This window comes from Nuphar pumila, chromosome 13 (genome assembly GCF_984573655.1).
Source record: "Nuphar pumila chromosome 13, dmNupPumi1.hap1.1, whole genome shotgun sequence".
Taxonomy (NCBI): domain Eukaryota; kingdom Viridiplantae; phylum Streptophyta; class Magnoliopsida; order Nymphaeales; family Nymphaeaceae; genus Nuphar; species Nuphar pumila.
In genome coordinates, this window is record NC_143261.1 from 57,942,467 (window position 1) to 57,957,079 (window position 14,613).

The following is a 14,613-nucleotide window of genomic DNA, read 5'->3' on the forward strand; positions in this document are numbered from 1 at the left end:
CAAGGGGTCAACCCCTGCTTCCGTTCGGGGTGCTGCAATCGCTAGATCAAGCAGGAAAAGCATAACTATGTGCATAAGTGTCTGTTGTGGCTTGTAAGACAAGTGAAACGATATACACTATGCACTCGAAGTTACACTCAGAGAGTGCAGGCTAACAAGGGACAAACCCATGCACATGCTAATGCAAAGGCAAATCGAGGGGCAAGGTGGTGAACAAGTTGTGCTTTTCCTGCTTGATCTAGCGATTATCTTGCTTATTGTAGCTTTTGTTCTTTCTTGTCCCTTGCACCCCTATTAGTCTGTTATGAGACTGGCCCATTTTCTGGGCAGGTGGCGAACAGGTTGATACAGCTTGCGATGGCACGATGACACGATGCATTCAAGGCAATGCCATTTCCTGACGTTGCGCTCCTGGGGACTCTTTTGATAGCTGTGGTATAAGGTTTCTTTGAAAGCATCTCTTTTTATTAGAACTCTGGATTTCTAAAACTGTATTACCAAAAATGTGGTTCTTCTTTTCATTTCAATAAAATATATATTTGAATTGCAAATCAGTTTGTAAGGGGAAATCTGCTTTTGGTTGTAATGTGCCCAAGGTCTAGGGACTTGTTTTTTTAACCTGATCTTCCGCTGAACTTCTGTTTTAAACTCTGATAAATGATTGATTTCAAAGCTTTCAACCTTTTTCATAAAAGGTTTCAAGTCCACGATTTTGGGGCGTTACACCCCATGCCGGAAACGTAGGGGTTTAACCCCTGCCTTTCCGGCATGGGGGGTCGACCTGTAAACACCCCAAATTTTCACTCAGCTTCTTGACATCGCCCTCAATCGGCATATTTCAGTTTTTCAGAAGCAGTGAAGGGCAAAATGGTCATTCTTTTTAGATTGAACCTTGCAGAAAGTCCAAAATTTCATTCTTGAGCCTCAAAATTTCTATATTTAGGTTCAGAGACATCTTCAAATTGCAAAATTTCAAAATCCTCTTTCTGGACAAAAAGTTAGAATTTCCAATCCCGAGCTCAGAGTGACATTTCATCGAACATGTCTTTGCATAGCATTGCATCATTTCACTGCATAGCATGTCAGTTTGAGATCCAGAACTCCTGATTTTCAAAATTGTCCATCCGGATTTGATTTTTAATTTTTTTTTAAATTGATTTTTAAAACTCTGGGATTTCAAAATTACCAATCTTTCCCATTTTACCCCCAGGACTTTGAATTACAAAAATTTTCTCAAGAAAAACGATCTGGATATTTGGATATTGATTTTAAAGATTTTATCTCAAAACTTTTTGCAAAAGATTTTAAATCTCTTTACAAAATTTTTTACTTTTATCCATATTTTTGCCTTGAAAAACCAATTTTTCCAAATTCTTAAAAACAAATAATGTTTTATCTCGTATTTTCAAATAAATGGAGCGGGACCCGCCTTTGAACTAGCATCATACTCAGAATCTCAGGTAAGTTGTTTATTCTCAAGCGGGAACCACCCGAAGTTCATACCAATTTGCAAATTTTTCTTTTTAATTTCTCAATATTTATTTAGTTATTTTTAGTTAGTGGGCCCAAACACATGTGGCACCCCATTTGAAAATAAAAGATTTTACAAAACAAAATAAAACTTTATTTTCTCAAAAAGATTTTAAAAGTGGGTTGAGGTGGCATTTCCATAAAAGCCTCTCATTTATTTCAATTCTCACTTTTTATTTTATTTTATTTTTGTTTAAATAAATTTTTTTTTTTAGAAAGAAGGAGCCTCAATGGCACAGCCGAATTTCCTAAAGTAAAAAATTCCATTTTTACCTAAAACTTAGGTAAATGAAACAAAATTTTGGAAAAAAAGATGCACCCCTTTTGATTTTCAAATATCGGTTTCAAAAAATTTTCAAAAAATATAATGGTGCTCTTAAAAGAAAATGCGTTTTTGTAAGAAAGGGGCTGAAGGTCTTTAAAAGACCCAGCCATTGATCGATTAAGGGGGAGGAATTTTGATTTGTGGTTTTCTTTTTTATTTTTGCAGAAGAGGATATTCAACGTGGAGCTCTCCTCCACCTCCAACAGCAGCTGCCTTCCACCTTCCTTCATTCCAGCCACAGCACAGCCCAGCCAACGTTTCCTGCATCCTCCTTCATTCCAGCCACAGCACAGCCAAACCCAACGTTTGCACCCATCACAGCCCAGCCAACGTTTCCTTCCACCTTCCTTCATTCCAGCCACAGCACAGCCCAGCCAACGTTTCCTGCATCCTCCTTCATTCCAGCCACCAACGTATTCCCCTTCTTCAGTCCAGCCATAGCAGGAGAGCCTAGCCCACGATTTCTGCATCCTCCTTCAGCCAAGGTTTACCCATCCACTTTCAACCCAGCCACAACAAAGGTCCAGCAGGAGGCTGCCTTTTCTTCAGAGTCCACCAACAGGAAACACCATCCAACATGTTTCTCACCTTCTTCAGCTCAACAACAGGAGACACCAGCCAACGTGGTCTTCAACTTCTTCAGCTTCCAGCCGGCTGCTACCCATCTTCCACTTTGCCTTCAGCCCAGCCACACCTCCACTTGCAGCAGGAAGCCCATTTGCAGTCCACAAGCAGCAGGAACTTCATCATTTGATTGATGAAACTTTGCTTAGCTTGAGGGTAAAATTCTGGTTTTATGAAGTTATAGCTGGAACTTCATCATTTGATTTATGAAATGTTGCTTAGCTTGAGGTTAAATTTTTGTTTTTATGAAGATGGGCTGGAATATCATCATTTTGATTCATGAGCTTAATGTTCAAATTCCTGTTTTATGAAGTTATTTTGGAACATCATCATTTGATTTAGGAGCTTGATGTTCAAAATTCTGGTTTTATGAAGTTATGGCTGGAACTTCATCATTTGATTTATGAGTTGGATGCTCAAAATTCTGTTTTATGAAGCTATGGGTTGTAATATCATCATTTGATGTTCAAGATTCTGGTTTTATGCTGTTATGGCTGGAACACCATCATTCGGTTTATGAGATTGTGTCTAGCTTGCTGTTGAAATCCCTGTTTTATGAAGCTATGGCTGGAACATCACCCTTGGTTTTATGAAATTTTGCTTAGCTTAGTGCTAAATTCTTGTTTGCTATATCACCCCATTTGCAGCACCAATTATATATATTGTTTCATCATTTTCCATGACATTTTCATCTTTTCACCAATCTTTCCATATCCTTTTCATGATATCCTTGAAATGGCCCATGATGCTTCTACAACCCATTTCCTGCACATATTCATTTTCTACTGCAAGTGTGCAGTCTTGATATTTGGCCATATTCATGAACGGATATCTCTATATCCAATCGTGATCTCCCAACCAACTTTTGCACGCTTCTTTATTGATATATAGAGAAGCTCTATACCCATTTTTGTTGAAATATATCTTGTAATTTAGGAAATATGGCTATGTAAAGTTACCTACAGAAACTGTGTATATCCATATTTTCTGATTTTACCCATTTTGTAGAATTTCCATTAGTGCATATATTTTCTCATTTTATTTCTATATATATATATATATATATATATATATATCTTCATGTGCTCTCATTTCCATGTATGAACATCCATATATTTTCTCATATAGTTACACCTCCATCGTTACATGACCTTTAGCACCTATTTTAGCATTTTGATATATGTATATGTCTCTTCGTTGTATATATTATATATATATATGTCCATTTCTTTGGTTATTTTGTACTAACTCTCATTTTGCAGGAAAATCTAGAAGAGGCAGATTCCTTGGATCCATTTCAATTTTCTTTTACTTTATGGTATGCAATGTAACAATACAATGTAAACCTTGGAATAAGATTTACTTTTACTGCTTACATTAGGCTGCATCTCATATAGTTTGATTTCAGTAATATCCTGATTATATGATGCATATATCTCAATTTTCCAAATTCACCGTGGATGAACACGAATGGCACGTGCACCAACTCTTAGAGAGTTGATGAACTCGGTGGAGTCCATATTTACGGCCCTAGTCGGAATATGGACGAGACCCAGATCCATCATCTCTCTACCAGTCACATTGAGCCTACACTCTTAGGCTATCTTGAAAATGCACCTCATATTTCCAATGTTTTCAAAATATTATGAATTAACTCAAATAAACCCTGAATATATTCATGGCCACAGTCAGAATATATGAAGGATTTACTTTGGCTTAATCCACATTTTTCCAATAAAATTTTCAGAAATATTTTCAAAAGTGCATTCATTCATTCACATCATCTGCATCATTTGTTTTTCTCATGATTTTCTCAATAGATTTTCATTTCATGGAATCGATTTTCTCAAGAAACTATGATGATATTCGGAGTTGGATTTCCCAAATCACAGTTTTCCCGTGATTTTCCTTAAAAAGTTATTTTCTTAAGATCCATTTTCAAAAGGAATTTTCATATTTCTCAAGAATCAGAAATCGATTTTCAGAGATTTCAAGGACAATGTTTTCAGGATTTCAATTTCCCAAGTTCTAAGTTTCATTCTCCAATGAACCTTTCCCATAAGTTTTTCTATCATTTTCCTAAGAAAATTCTCAAAGTCCGAGTTTTCCCATTAAGTGCTTTCCTTCTCAAATGTTCATCTTTTCTCAAGAATTCCTTCCATTTTCCCGAAATTATCATTTCTGCATGGTTTTCCAAGTCTTTATAAACTTTCTCAAAATTTTCCTGAAATTCTCATTTCTTCATGGTTTTTCAAGTTCTTATAAATTTCTCAAGATTTTCTTGAGATTCTCACTTCTTCAAGATTTTCCAACTTTTTATAAACTTTCTCGAGATTTCAAACCTTCTTCGTCTGAGTTTCCTGAGAGATTGATTTCCATCTTTTTCCTGAGAAATGCTTTTCAACTCCAAATGTTTTCTAAGCATACATCATATTTTCCAATTTACATTTTCCAAAAATCTCATAGCACATGCCTGAATTCTCTGTGCATTTAGGATAGAACATGATTTCGGTAATTTCACTAAGTCAAGCACAATTTTGGTCCTTGGTTCGATTACCCCTGTTAAAGGCGGCAGGAACGGTTGAACCTCGTACCGACAGGTCGATCCCCATCCCGTAGATTTTCCCGCAATTTTCAAAACGGAGGCGAATATTTCAAAACAATTTCCGAAATCCGGTCAAGTTTGAATCGCGAAAGCATTTCCCTCTTTCTCTTCCGCAAGGAAGGGAAGACGGGAAAAATTTTGTGACGATAACAGGTTTGGCGACCGTGATGGGACCTGTCCTTGTCTGACCTAAATTATGCTTGACTTAGTCCAATTATCGAAATTATGTTCACAATATGTCAGCTCTTTACTTTTGATATCATGCGAACCTAGGAGCCTAGATTTTGACCTAGCTGACATTGACTGCATATAGACTAGGCATGGTTTGGTAGGACCAGATTGAGGAGAAATTTTCACGCTCACATAGACTTAGGTCTAAATATAACTCTCCTCAATTCAGGATCTGAATGCAAACAACGTATGCTTCTTCAAAGATTTTCAAAAGTCTATCCCTCTAGGATTTAGAGTCATCTATTTCTTGCATGTGATCATTTTTCAAAAACCCCAATTACCTATCATTACCCGGTCTTCATATTGCTGGGCTCTCTTCCAGAACCCTAGTTCGGGACAGAGCCTCACAACTGGGCCAATTATTTGGGTTAACACCCCCTACCACGTACCGCGGGCCACAGTCCGAAGTATATCGGTAGGCGCTCAAGGATGTTGGAAAACCTTACCTTAGAGTCGGAGTTGAAATTATATGCCACGTACCTCGAATTTCAGTTCGAGTATATCGGCATAACTGGATTGGACAAAGATGATATGAATCTAGAGTTAGGATTAAGGTCCTACAGCTGTTTTCAAAATAATGCATCTAGAGTCAGCCTTTTAGGGAGTGTTGTATGTGCATAAATGTTTGTGCAGGATGTGATTGTTCTTATATTACCTTTATTTTCCTTACATTTTCCCAAAAATATTTTCAAATACCAATATTTCTCATCTTTTCCCTTTATTTTCTCAAACCCTGGAAGATTTTCCCAAATATCCAATTTCTTTCAAAACTCCAGGTGATTTTTCCTTCTTCCGTTCTACTGGATCTCGAATTTCCAGCTGCATTTTTATCTTGCCTGCAATTTTTCAAAATCATATGTTTTCTCTCATTGAATTTTCAATTCTTTTGCCTATTTGCAAAATTCTTCATCGTATTTTTCTCGTGCATACCTTGATTATTGCGGTGGAAATTGTTTACCCACTTGCCTTCTCCTTATTCTAAATCCGTTTGTGGATTGTTTTTCAAAAGATATCTCTTTCCTTCAAAATGGTATTTTCCTCGTGGTTGACGACCTTGCCTAGGTAACAAGGCACATTTTTCGTTGTTATTTCTCTTACAAAGAATGACAACACAATTGTCATTATTTCAGCGGCGACTCCATCCCTAGTAATGGGATATTCTTTCAATTGTCTACCATATCGTCAATAATCATTTTCCTCCCAATCCAAAGTTCCCTCAGAGTCTAATCAAGACTTCATCCTGCAGAGAGCATCCACAACATTTGATGGTTCGAACAAGATCAGGAAAAAGAACAACGGCATCTCAGTACTCGTCGGCCTTAGAAGAAGAGATGGGCTCCCCGCGATCCGAGAAGAGTCAAGAGCAACAGCAAGAAGAGGATGGCATAGACCCACAGATGTATGCCATGTTCCAGAAAATGATGACCAAAATGATGAGTGAACAGGCTGGGACCAGTGCAGAGAAGAACCCATTCAGAGAAAAGTTCCATGGGCACAAGGATAAGAAGAACTCCAAGAAGCAAATTCAGCTAGAGGAAATTTCAGATGAATCAGAATCAAAGGAAGACACCGATGAAGAATATGAGGTGCCTCCGGCATTTCAGAAACAGGGCCGAGAACAAAGGAGGAGTCGCAAATCAAAGAATCAAGTTGCAGAAGAGCCCCTGCAGTCACAGTTCAAAGAAATGGCCAAAGTTGTTAAAGACCTACAAGCTCACGACAAGGGCAAGAAAGTCTTCACCAGCGAGGATTTTTATGATGGCTTAGAAGGAGACGAAGATCTGGAAAATCTGCCTCGTAAATTTATAAAGTTCGATGGTTCTGGCGACCCGAAATCCCATCTCGCCATGTTCTTCGCCGAATGCTCCAAATTCAAGAGAGACAATAGGACCCTATTTCTCTGTTTTCCTCGTAGCCTAGAAGGCACTACCGCCAAGTGGTACTCTGAGCATATCAATCCAATCGAGCTGCGAGAATTCGATAAGGTGGTCAACCTATTCATTGAGCGGTTTCTGTTCAACACAGAGGCGCTTCCTACATTAAGTCATCTCTGCAATCTAAGGCAGAATGAAAATGAAAAGGCAAAGGACTTCATTCGCAGATGGAGAGAGACCTGCAACAAAATGAGGGATCCTATATCAGAAAGACATGCTTTATCCTTGATTCTCAACAATTTTTCGCAACCTCTGAGAGGATTAATCTCTACCTCACCCTCCAAGTCTTTCGTTGAACTCATTGAACGAGCTGAATGGCTCGAAATGGGAGTAGAGAATGGAGTCTATGAAGGCCTTACCATTGCAAGAAACAGTCAAGATGCCAAAAAGAAGGCTCACTTCACTTTTGCGGCTAAGTCTTTCAATAATAGCAAAGGCAACAAGAATGATCATGGCAACAGTTTGGAGAGAATCAAAAGGCAAAAAGGGAAGGACATCAACAGTGATAAACCTCTCCAATCCAGCCCTCAGCATCAAAAGAAAGATCAGGAAAAATCAAAGCGCAAGGACTGGAGAACTGATCGAGAATTCACCCCTCTGGATCAGACACTTGAGAGTATCCTCGAGTATATGCTTGAGAAAGACCTTGTCCGGTTGCCTAAAGCCAATGATCCAACAATCATTATGGGCAGATTCAAAGAACAGTTTTGCAAGTTTCATCGAGCAGTAGGACACGATACAGAAAACTGCTTCGTCCTTAAGAACATTGTTCAAGATTGCATTGACAAGAAGCTCCTCGTTGAAGATGGAAAAGAGGACTAGTCATCCTGACTAAGCTTTTTACACAATCATTCCAGAAGCTGATAATGCCGGCACTTTCCCATTTCTCATCTTGCTTTTTCAAAAGAATAATGTAATCCCATTTTTTTTCCTTGATTTTAAAGCATCAATAAAGTCATCGAGTTTTTCAATAGCTTGGCGCCATCTTATTTGCTTCTTCTTTATTTTCAAAATGTCTCTCTTGTGAGGAATGATCTTGAGGACGTCTATCAGTCAAGAAGCTTGTCAATTATCCTTCTTTTATTCAAAATTTTCCTCCCTAGTTACACTGGGGCATTTTTTTTTTGAAAATTTATCTTTACCTCAAAACATCCTGTATGCAGGCAGGATAAAACCAATCTCTCATTTTGCATATATATGCACTCATTTGCATAAATTTTGCATTCATTTGCATCAATTTGCATTTAATCATATTCATTTGCATTAAATTTACATCAACATTTCCCCTTCAGGTTAAGGGATAAACCTGAATCATTTTCCATAATTCTTCAAATTTCGACCCTTTGGTCATCCAATTCTTCAATTTCGACCTCCGGGTCATCCAATCTCCAATTTTCAAACTACCAAAATTCTCAATTTCGACCGCCAAGTCATCCAATTTCCATTCTCCGTCCAGGATAAGGGGATAATCCTGAAACCATTCATAAAAGTAATCCAACTCTCTATAATGATCCTCGTTCTTCAGTGACTGATAGTGTTCTCAGTGAACTGATAGTCGTTCCTCATTGAACTGATAGTCGTTCTTCATCGAACTGATAGTGTTCCCAGGTGAACTGATAGTCGTTCTTCATTAAACTGATAGTGTTCCCAGCGAACTGATAGTCATTCTTCATTGAACTGATAGTGTTCCAAGCGAACTGATAGTCGTTCTTCATCGAACTGATAGTGTTCCCAGCGAACTGATAGTCGTTCTTCATTGAACTGATAGTGTTCCAAGCGAACTGATAATCGTTCTTCATTGAACTAATAGGGTTCCAAGCGAACTGATAGTCATTCTTCATCGAACTGATAGTGTTCTCAGGTGAACTGATAGTCGTTCTTCATTGAACTGATAGTGTTCCAAGCGAACTGATAGTGTTCTCAGCGAACTGATAGTCGTTCTTCATTAAACTGATAGTGTTCCAAGCGAACTGATAGTCGTTCTTCATCGAACTGATAGTGTTCCCAGCGAACTGATAGTCGTTCTTCATTGAACTTATAGTGTTCCAAGCGAACTGATAATCGTTCTTCATTGAACTGATAGGGTTTCAAGCGAACTGATAGTCGTTCTTCATCGAACTGATAGTGTTCCCAGGTGAACTGATAGTCGTTCTTCATTGAACTGATAGTGTTCCAAGCGAACTGATAGTCATTCTTCATCGAACTGATAGTGTTCCCAGCGAACTGATAGTCGTTCTTCATTGAACTGATAGTGTTCCAAGCGAACTGATAGTCGTTCTTCATCGAACTGATAGTGTTCCATATGAACTGATAGTCGTTCTTCATCGAACTGATAGTGTTCCATATGAACTGATAGTCGTTCTTCATTGAACTGATAGCATTCCCAAATAAACTGATGGTCGTTCTTCATTGAACTAATATTATTCCCAGCGATGGTCGTTCTCAATTGAACTGATATTGTTCCCAGTGAACTGATAGTCACCTCCTTTGGAGAAAGGAGAGGATAATTTTTGTCACGGATGTGTTAAACCGGACTTCAAATACTCACTTTCACCAAGGATTTCAAGAAAATTTTGTCAATTTGTCAAATTATTTGTTGATTTCAGAATCTTTATTGCACTAATCTCTATCTCAATTTACCTTCAGCATTACTTCTGAAAGAGTGAAGCTTTTATGAGAAGAGATTCAAAATTCAAATTCTTTCTATTGGCCAACAAAAAGGATGAAGGATAAATCCTCGATATGGCCAGAAAAGAAGATTCAATGTTAATGAAAAGCCATGGATGATTGATATTGATCGCAGTCAATGGCACATCTTTAAAGATTATTCTTGTAAAACGAGGCAGTGGAAATATCCTGAGCGCTAGAAAAGAGAGCATTCATCCAAGCCCTGTCTCCTCAAAATCACCTAAGCTGCAATTAAATATCCGCAAAAGGGATCTCTCACTTGTCGTCAAGATGAAGGCGAATTAAGCGAGTAGACCCCCGGGGCCAAAGAAGATTTGAAACATCTCCAAGATGACGGAGTTTGCGACGGATCCTTCCAGGGAAGGTCCAAAGCACTGTCGAGATGAAGGCAGATGCGATGAACCTCCCGACAATCCCTAAAAGATATTTAATTTCAGCTATCATCCAAAGATCTCTAAACCCAAGAGCCAATATCGTCAAAGAAGGATAAAAACATCTCCAAGTTGAAGGAGTTTGTGACGTACCCTTCCCAAAAGAGAGCAAGAGAGGAAAAAGAAAGATAGAAAAAGCCAAAACATCTCCAAAATGAAGGAGAATGTAGCAAAAAACCCAAGAGAGCCAAAAGAGCGCAGAAAGATTATCATGAGAGAAGTTCCCAGGATATCAAACTGCCACATTTATCAAAAATCTCCTTTAAATTTGTGAAATTCTATTATCAATATTCTTTCATCGATTGCTTTCATGATATCAAATTCTCTTCCCTGTTCATATCAAGGAAATTGATAGCTTCCTTAAAGAAGGTCAATCGCAAGCGATTGGGATTCAAAATCTTGATTCTATGAAGTCAATCTCGTTTGGAGGTAATACTTCAGGTAGAAAAAGAGGAATATTTTCACAACAATGAGCATCATTTTCAATTACTTTGAATCAGCAAAATTTTCAACATTTTGACAATATTTTCTAGCTATCCTGACGTTAAGTGAGAGCTTGATGTCCATATTGATGTATCTTGACCCCTTTGAGAGATTTACCTTTATCATCTTTCGTGTTGTCGAAAGAATTGCCTTATTCCTTTGGATTGCCTTTGTTATCTTTCGCGTTGTCGAAAGAATTGCCTTGTTCCATTGGATTACCTTTATCATCTTTCGCGATGTCGAAAGAACCGCCTTATTCCTTTGGATTACCTTTATCATCTTTCGCGTTGTCGAAAGAATCGCCTTGTTCCTTTGGATCGCCAGCGTTCATCTTTCGCATTCCTGAAAGAGTTGCCTTATTCTTCGTTGGAAAAATTGCCTTATTCGCCTTTTGCGTTGTCAAAAGAGTTGCCTTACTCTTCTCTGAAAGAGTTTGCCTTGTCTGTCTTTCGCGTTGCCGAAAGAGTTACCTTATTCTCGTCAAAAGATTGCCATATTCATCTTTCGCACTGTCGAAAGAGTTGTCTTACTCCTTACCTTATTCATATTTCACACTCATGAAAAATTCACCGGATCGTCTTGATCATCTTCCAAAATTGCCTCTTACAATTCCATTTCCATCACCTTGTTCCTCTTCAAGAAAAGTTGTCTTATTCACCTTCCAAATATTTCATCTTCCGCCCGATCAGGATAAGGGTATAAACCTGAGCCTCAATCAATGAGGTATTTCATCTTCCACCTGATCAGGATAAGGGTATAAACCTGAGCCTCATTCAAAGAGGTATTCCATTTTCCGCCCGATCAGGATAAGGGTATAAACCTGAGCCTCTTTTGATGAGGTATTCCATTTTCCACCCGATCAGGATAAGGGTATAAACCTGAGCCTCATTCAAAGAGGTATTTCATTTTCCGCCCAATCAGGTTAAGGGTGCAAACCTGAGTCTCACTTCGATGAGATATTCCATTCCCCAATCAGGTCAAGGGTTAAAACCTGAGCTTCGTTCCATACGAGGTATTTCCTATCCCATCCAGGTTAAGGGCATAAACCTGAACTTCGCTATCACAGAGTGAGTCTTTTCTCTTCATTTCTCCATTTCATAATCTACCATCTTCACCGGGCTAATTTCTTCATACCCAGTCAGATCCTTCTAACTGGGGCATTTTTTTTATAGCCCAAATTTGGAGTGTTTTTCTTTGCCACTAAGCTCGGCCATAAGCCGGCTTAGTAGCAAAGAGGGGCATCTGTAAACACCCCAAATTTTCACTCACCTTCTTGACATCGCCCTCAATCGGCATATTTCAGTTTTTCGGAAGCAGTGAAGGGCAAAATGGTCATTTTTTTTATATTGAACCTTGCAGAAAGTCCAAAATTTCATTCTTGAGCCTCAAAATTTCTATATTTAGGTTCAGAGACATCTTCAAATTGCAAAATTTCAAAATCCTCTTTCTGGACAAAAAGTTAGAATTTCCAAGTCCGAGCTCAGAGTGACATTTCATCGAACATGTCTTTGCATAGCATTGCATCATTTCACTGCATAGCATGTCAGTTTGAGATCCAGAACTCCTGATTTTCAAAATTGTCCATCCAGATTTGATTTTTAAATTTTTTTTAAATTGATTTTTAAAACCCTGGGATTTCAAAATTACCAATCTTTCCCATTTTACCCCCAGGACTTTGAATTACAAAAATTTTCTCAAGAAAAACGATCTGGATATTTGGATATTGATTTTAAAGATTTTATCTCAAAACTTTTTGCAAAAGATTTAAATCTCTTTACAAAATTTTTTACTTTTATCCATATTTTTGCCTTGAAAAACCAATTTTTCCAAATTCTTGAAAACAAATAATGTTTTATCTCGTATTTTCAAATAAATGGAGCGGGACCCACCTTTGAACTAGCATCATACTCAGAATCTCAGGTAAGTTGTTTATTCTCAAGCGGGAACCACCCGAAGTTCATACCAATTTGTAAATTTTTCTTTTTAATTTCTCAATATTTATTTAGTTATTTTTAGTTAGTGGGCCCAAACACATGTGGCACCCCATTTGAAAATAAAAGATTTTACAAAACAAAATAAAACTTTATTTTCCCAAAAAGATTTTAAAAGTGGGTTGAGGTGGCATTTCCATAAAAGCCTCTCATTTATTTCAATTCTCACTTTTTATTTTTATTTTTTTATTTTTTGTTTAAATAATTTTTTTTTTTTAGAAAGAAGCAGCCTTAATGGCACAGCCGAATTTCCTAAAGTAAAAAATTTCATTTTTACCTAAAACTTAGGTAAATGAAACAAAATTTTGGAAAAAAAGATGTGCCCCTTTTGATTTTCAAATATCGGTTTCAAAAAAATTTCAAAAAATATAACGGTGCTCTTAAAAGAAAATGTGTTTTTGTAAGAAAGGGGCTGAAGGTCTTTAAAAGACCCAGCCATTGATCGATTAAGGGGGAGGAATTTTGATTTGTGGTTTTCTTTTTTATTTTTGCAGAAGAGGATATTCAACGTGGAGCTCTCCTCCACCTCCAACAGCAGCTGCCTTCCACCTTCCTTCATTCCAGCCACAGCACAGCCCAGCCAACGTTTCCTGCATCCTCCTTCATTCCAGTCACAGCACAGCCAAACCCAACGTTTGCACCCATCACAGCCCAGCCAACGTTTCCTTCCACCTTACTTCATTCCAGCCACAGCACAGCCCAGCCAACGTTTCCTGCATCCTCCTTCATTCCAGCCACCAACGTATTCCCCTTCTTCAGTCCAGCCATAGCAGGAGAGCCTAGCCCACGATTTCTGCATCCTCCTTCAGCCAACGTTTACCCATCCACTTTCAACCCAGCCACAACAAAGGTCCAGCAGAAGGCTGCCTTTTCTTCAGAGTCCACCAACAGGAAACACCATCCAACGTGTTTCTCACCTTCTTCAGCTCACAAACAGGAGACACCAGCCAACGTGGTCTTCAACTTCTTCAGCTTCCAGCCGGCTGCTACCCATCTTCCACTTTGCCTTCAGCCCAGCCACACCTCCACTTGCAGCAGGAAGCCCATTTGCAGTCCACAAGCAGCAGGAACTTCATCATTTGATTAATGAAACTTTGCTTAGCTTGAGGGTAAAATTCTGGTTTTATGAAGTTATAGCTGGAACTTCATCATTTGATTTATGAAATGTTGCTTAGCTTGAGGTTAAATTTTTGTTTTTATGAAGATGGGCTGGAATATCATCATTTTGATTCATGAGCTTAATGTTCAAATTCCTGTTTTATGAAGTTATTTTGGAACATCATCATTTGAATTAGGAGCTTGATGTTCAAAATTCTGGTTTTATGAAGTTATGGCTGGAACTTCATCATTTGATTTATGAGCTAGATGCTCAAAATTCTGTTTTATGAAGCTATGGGCTGTAATATCATCATTTGATGTTCAAGATTCTGGTTATATGCTGTTATTGTAATACCTTAAAAAAAAAAAATGAGTCCGACACGTGTCGGACACACGCCAGGCACGTGTCGGACACGTGTCCTGGTCAGTGGAAGATCCCGGATCCGGGCCAGACCCGGCTTCTCGAACATTCAAGAAGCCGGTACGCGCCCCCCTTTTTAAAGGGGGTAGGGTGCCTCGGGCGAGGGCATTTGCCCTCGCTCGACTCTCTCTCTTTCTCTCTCTCTCCCCCCCCCCTCTCGTTCTCAGCTCTGCTCTATTGGCGCACCGACCGGCGAAGGTCCGATCGCTCTCCGGCTGCCACTCCGGTGGTGTCTCCCTCCCCCCCCTTCGT

At 38.6% G+C, this 14,613-nt stretch overlaps 1 long non-coding RNA gene across 2 annotated transcripts; it reads left to right on the top strand.

Annotated features, from left to right (window-relative positions):
* The first annotated feature begins 1,975 nt into the window (after positions 1 to 1,975).
* LOC149818472 (uncharacterized) lies at positions 1,976 to 14,190 on the top strand. Of its 2 annotated transcripts, XR_016427464.1 has the most exons (3): positions 1,993 to 2,635; positions 3,742 to 3,797; positions 13,337 to 13,921. It is a non-coding gene; the product is annotated as an uncharacterized LOC149818472 (long non-coding RNA). The 2 variants fall into 2 exon arrangements; XR_016427463.1 differs by lacking the exon at positions 3,742 to 3,797 and having other exon boundaries at positions 1,976 to 2,635; positions 13,337 to 14,190.
* Positions 14,191 to 14,613: the final 423 nt, after the last annotated feature.